The sequence below is a fragment of the Xenopus laevis genome, chromosome 7L, assembly GCF_017654675.1.
Source record: "Xenopus laevis strain J_2021 chromosome 7L, Xenopus_laevis_v10.1, whole genome shotgun sequence".
NCBI lineage: Eukaryota > Metazoa > Chordata > Amphibia > Anura > Pipidae > Xenopus > Xenopus laevis.
In genome coordinates, this window is record NC_054383.1 from 101,290,088 (window position 1) to 101,296,564 (window position 6,477).

At 37.0% G+C, this 6,477-nt stretch overlaps 1 pseudogene; it reads right to left on the reverse strand.

Annotated features, from left to right (window-relative positions):
- Window positions 1-1,233: 1,233 nt before the first annotated feature.
- The window catches only part of LOC121395487, a 15,628-nt pseudogene continuing 10,384 nt past the window's right edge, over window positions 1,234-6,477 (reverse strand).

Consider the following 6,477-nt stretch of genomic DNA (forward strand, 5'->3'; position numbering starts at 1 on the left):
TACAGTGCTTCATGTGGTCTGGATCCCTACAATAGACGTTGAACAGGGATAGAAAAACACCCTGTTTCCCTTGTCAGTACTTGGTACCTTCACTACAAGCAAGCAGAGCCTACGGGAGACCTACTCCCATCTATCCTACTTGGTAAAGCTTGAAGCTGCTCTTGATAACTAAACTCACTGACTCACTGCTTCTAGAGAGTGCTACAACAGTGGCTATCCTGCACACTAGCTAACCTTGTTCTCAGGGTCCCTGTTCCCTGACTTCTTTAAAGGGGTTGTCCCTTCAGGGCCTAACACTTCTGGGGCCTTGTTGACTCCAGGCTCAATGGAAGGGCCACCCCTTGCAAATCACCATGTTACAGTAATGCAAGAAATGGTCATCAACCTAAGGGCCAATGAACTTGGTATGCAAAATAAGTAGAAATGGTACATGGGTTTTAATTAATTGAAGCCATGGGGGCCATTAAACCTATGGGGCCCTACACCATTTTTAAAGAACAACCATTTTAACCCCTCAGGGTTCAAAAAGAGGCAATCCTCTATGACTTGATAAGCATGAGAACATCTATTTGAATTAGGAGGTTTCATCTTAGCTGCAAAAAATATTTTTATTACAGGAAGAGTTGTGGATTTTTCTCCCTGAATCCGTTCTACCGGCAGATACATTAGAAAGCTTCAAGAAAGGGTTGGGTGGGAAAGTGAGAAAATAAGTTCCTAAAATGAACTCTTAGTACAAAATTGATCCAGAGACTGGGCTTACTTTCCATCAAGGTATATTGGAGAGGTTCAATTGGTTTTTTTTTTTTAAAAGGTTGAATTCAATGTACTTTTGTCAACCTTATCTATTATGTTACTATTTCTTACTATTATTATTTCTTATTATTATGATTTCTTATTATTATGATTTATTATTATTAAGATCTACATAGAAATGAACAGCTCTTCTGGAGCGCTAGAGGGAATACAATATTGCAGAGATTTACCCTGGCACACTGCACCATGTTAAAAATGGCACTAGCCATCTCACTTGCTGCAAGAAAAGATATTGATGGAACCCATTAATAGAACACAGGAATTACCAGCAGGACCAGGGTGGATAAAACAAGCACATAAGACTGTTTATGGGATTTTGTCCAGATCATTAGAACTAATATTAAAAGGAAGATGGATATGAGGGGGCTTGGAGGTTATTAACAATGTCTCCCAATTAAAAAAATACAATAGGGGCCAATGTATTTTTAAGATGTTTATTATTTAAAATATCATATTGATGTCAATCTTGTGAATCGCTGTTGTCAATCTTCTAGCTGCCATCGGGACCAAGTTTTTCTGCGGGGCCCAAAGATGACATAGGGCCCCTGCACATGTGCCCCCGTCCCTCCCCCGATGGCTGCCATGATGTTTTCTTACTTCAGTGCTTCATTTCTAAGGAGAGATTGCTCAGTGTTAGCCATGGAGACGGTATGTGTATAATTCTAAAATTTGTTAATTTTTTTAAATATTTATTTACTATTATTTATATCTCATTCCCTTTGCTTCTAATTTAAAGGTCAACTATAACTACTACAACTAATAACATTTTCTCCCATCTCATCATATTTATCTCTCTCATAGATTTGGCCTAGTTTAGTGACCTCTGCCCTAATACAATCTCACCCTTTATTATGGGCGCTTTAGTTACAGAATTATAGTATATTTATGAAAGCCAGAGAATATTGTATGAATAAGATCAGTAGGTGGATATGGTCTATACATCAAGTGAACTATAATGAGAATCAACAGTTTCCTTACCTCTCTGTAGATGCCACTTGATATTACTTTTCACACCCCTTTCATTCCAGATGTTACGAACGAAGGGGTGTGATAGTAGCTGCTCTGCAGATGGCCTCCAATCCGGATTTTTCTGGAGGCATTTCTTTATAAAATCATGGAAGTTGTCACTCCTGGAAAAAAGAAACCGATGCAAAATTATAATTGTTCATGTTGTATAATAACTAAATTCCCAGAGCTCATGCATTTAAAAGACTGGAAATAGAACCAGCACAGCCATGTGCCCTATATACCCCATAAGCTTCTATTTTATGGAAAGTCCTTTTGTTAAACATTGGGATCTTGATCATGTTACTCTGTGCCTAATTAACAACACAGACAAAGCATAACAAGACAAAAGCTGTTCAAGAAGGTAATAGACAGTAAAATCCTTCCCTTCTAATGGTTCAACTGATCTGCTTGATTAGGGGGGTCTTTTTGCTTACTTACTAACCCTAAATTATTAGAGTACATTTACCTTCTACCATAATATGATGTCTCTGGTTTTGCCAACATCTTGGCCTAGCTTTTATTGGCTGCCAGATAATAACCCCAAGATCTTAAGCTAAGCATGAGCTCCTGCACCTGAGCATTTACACATATAACACTTTATCTTCCCCCTTACTTCTTTCCCATTTATCTCTTCCCTATCCTTACTTCACCCCAATGTCCCCCTTGCCATAACTTCTCCCTTGCCTATTTCCCCATATGTTTCCTTGACTCTCTCATTTGTACACCCCTTTACCACATTATCAATATCCCTACATTCTCCTCATTTCCTTTTCATTCCCCACCCTCTCCACCTCACCCTCTCTTCCTGTTTCAGTGGAAATCACTCACCATGAGTCCCATAGCAATACTGGAGCAGGACCATGCATTATTCTTTTGATGCGTGCATGGCTGGGAAATCTGCTGAATGCTAGGTTGGAAGAAAATACAAGATGAGAATATGATTGACAATCACAACATTTCTTAAAAAAACAAATCTTGAAAAAAAATCTAATTAACTTAATTGTATACTTGTTACTTTATTGCCAGCATACTGACAAAATAACGGTATTGTAACTGGCAAATTCAAATTTTAGTAAATCAGCCCCTTACTAACCAGCCCCATAGTTTTCAATATTTAATAATATCCCATGTTTAAGCGTGACACCTAAATGTCCTCTAACATTTTTACAAACAGTTCTTTATGCACTATAGCACACACACTGGGGTTTACTTACGGTAGTATCCTTCTGCCATTTCAAGGGCGGAGATTCCCAGTGACCATACATCAGCCTACATATTGAAATATGGAAGAAAAGGCAACTATTAGAAAAGAATATACACAGGGCACATGAAAAAAATTACAATCATTCAGATTCTTTTATCTATGCATCTGCAACCTCACAATAATTCTATTTTGTAAGAAAATATAGTAGAACCCCCATATTATGTGTTGGAAAATCAGGAAAATTCATTAAGCATTATATATTGGTGGGACCAATTGTAAAGCAATTGTAAAGTATTGAAGTGATGCGATCTTTAAAAAATGACCCCAAACACCCCAGGCTGAGTGTGTCACACAGAGTTGGAAAATCCCATAAAGAGTCAAGTGGAGTTGGTTTCTAACATTCCTGTGCCCTGCAGTTCTCTCCTTCACTTCAGATTCCCCCTCTCATATCACAGAAACCATATTACAGCTTTGTATTCACTGTTATGAGAGGGGTATGTGAAGTGAGTGAAAAAGTCCACACAGTGCACCTTGTACAAGTTACATACATTATATATAAAACGAGAGAGAAGACATCACAATACCTTAGAGGTGTATTCTATGACCTTATAGTTAGTGTTGACCAGTACTTCTGGTGCCATGTATGGAAGAGCACCTGCAGTACTATGACTGTTTTCACCAATGGTGGCATAGCTGACATCACCTGAAATTGTATAACAAAAGCAGGAATTTTAATTTTCATTTATAAATGCAACCCACCATGACGATAGAAATAAATATCCGTTTGTTCAGGTTTTTGGTATCACTTACTGATCTTCACTTCTGCATCAGATGTTATCATGATGTTGTTTGGCCTTAAGTCATGATGAATCACCTTGTGCTTATCAAGGTGGCACAGGCCCTGAATAAAGGAAAAGTGAAAATATAAATATTTTTCTTGACGTTTAATGAAATAGATTTATCCAGAACAGTACCAAGGAGTTTCACTTGAGACATACCTTTAATACCTCCTTGCAGGTATAAGCAATCCAGCCCTCTTTCAAGGAGTGGGATATGTTGCTGTTAAAGAGCTGTTTTATCGATGTCCCACTGTAACGCTCCATTGAAATCCAAAGTCCCTCATATTCTGGCATTTTCACAGAGGCAGGTTGGAAATATGCCCCGTAATAGCCAATGATGTTTCCATGGCCAGAAATGGTTTCTAGAACCTGCAGTTCATTGAGGACTTCTTTCTGCTTCTAGTTTAAAAAAAAAAAAAGTAAAGTCAATACAATAAAATGACAATTTCAAATACTCCGACCTAACTTGTAGTTCTAAAAAACGTCAACATTGTAATATCCCTACATGAGAATTGCATAATATGATTAACTCTCAGTTATTTTATTTTTTTAATCCCATACATGTCTCAAATGGTATTCACTTATTTTTACAGTTACATAGTGATTAGCTTAGCAAATTACCCTACTACTACAAATCATAATGTAGGTGTTACAAAAAAGCTTATTAGTCCTTAATTATAGTAATCGTATCAAGACACATTACCTCTTCATCTTTCATGATGGTAACTGCCACCTCCTTTTGTTCTTTACGGTGCCATCCCTACAACAAAAGAAGGAAAGAATCTCTGTGATCATTACTGTTTGGAACATTATGGAAAAGTAAACGCATATATTGTGTGGATATGGAAGGTTTATTGGCAGCTTCAGAAGCACAAGAAAACAAAGAAGGGACAAAACTCTAGAGGGTACAACTAATTGGCTGTATTTACAGAATCACCCAAAATATGACAAAAATTACCCACTAACTGAAATATCTTACATTATAAATGACACCGTAGCTGTCCTCTCCGATGGGCTCCAGGACTTGTACATAACTCCGTGGCTTCTAAAAAAATAGCATTGTATAAAAAAAACATGATAAATACAAAACTGAATTTAAGGCAGTTGGACAAATAACCTTTCCAACATGAAAGAAGCACAGGGGGTGTAGGGGAACTGGGAACTAGTGTATTAGGGGAGAAGGCTGAGGACTGGAATATTTAAGTCAAACCATTAAAGTAGAGCTTTTGCGTCACTTAGTGTTCCAAAATACAGTTCTACAGCTGCTTACCGGGTATTTAGTTGCAAGTAGATGTTGATATGCCTGGAGAAGACAAAAAACATATTTTTTAGATCAACTATTCTTGGGGAGCTGCTAAAATTATAATTTGAAGGAAAAGGAAAGGTTTATTTACTGGAGAGGGGTTGTCAATATGTTCGGTAACATAGCTAGGCTCACACATATAAAGTATACTATGGTTTATATTTACTGACAATCCTTGGTTTTCAAAGAGAGAACTTTTTTTGTAGACAAAACTGAACGCCTGGAGTGCAGTGCTTCAACAGACATTATGGGGGGTACATTATTAAAGATCGAGTTGTGTTTTTCCCCAAAAAAATTGAGTTTTCAGGGTAGCTTTTCAGTAAAAAACTTGGAAGATTTTGAAAAAAAAGAAAACTGCAAAAACATTTTTCTGGTCTCTAATTTTTTCGAGATCATTCATTAATCAGGGTTCGTGCTGAACTAATAAACTTAGCTTGAGAAGAAGCTTTGTTTTTTTTTTAAAATATGAAAGACTTTCTCAGTCCAACTGGTGATTGGTTTGAGAGCCATTTTAGACATTCTTAAATTCAAATTACAAGCAGCTATATCAGTCTCTGAGGCAGCAGCTCATTATACAGAGAGCAAACCATTTAAATATAAACTAATGAAAAGTTTTAATTAAATAATCCTTTCTCAAACCCTTTTTAAAGGCTTTACGACTTACTGCAGAGGGTGTAGATAATAGAGGAAGCAGACCCTGCGGTTGCAGGGGGGCCCAAAGGAAGTGTAGGGGCCCAGTGAGACCCTAAATAATTAAGCATTTGAAATATATCTTGGTAAAATAGCCAAACTTATAAATATTTTTTGGGCCCTAAATTGAATTTGCTATGGGGGCCCAGTAACAACTAGTTAATGCCACTGGCTTACCTGGTTGTTGTTGTCGCCACTTTGCTCCTCAGAGATTTGGAAGAATTTCAGGTCTGGCAGGTGTTGGTGCCCGATTCCTCTGCTATATCCTATTTAGGACAAAAAGAAAATGTATTTTTAGATGACTGATCTGAACCCTTTGATATTGAAAAAGAACTGCAACACCCAACGTTCATGTCCATAAATAAGTAAAGAAGCAAGTTGTGGTGGCAGGGTGAAGATTGTTAATGTTTGGTGTGTCTTTTTAAAAAAACATAATTGTATCAATTTCAGCTTAATGAATAAATACATATTCTGAAACAAACCTATATATATGAGATGTATGTATGTCTGTATATTTTTATTTGTATACCACTGCCTTGAGGGCAAAGCAATGTACAGCAAAACAAATAAATTAAGTAGTAACCAAACAGTGGTCACTGCAATAAATAAGTGCAGTTAAG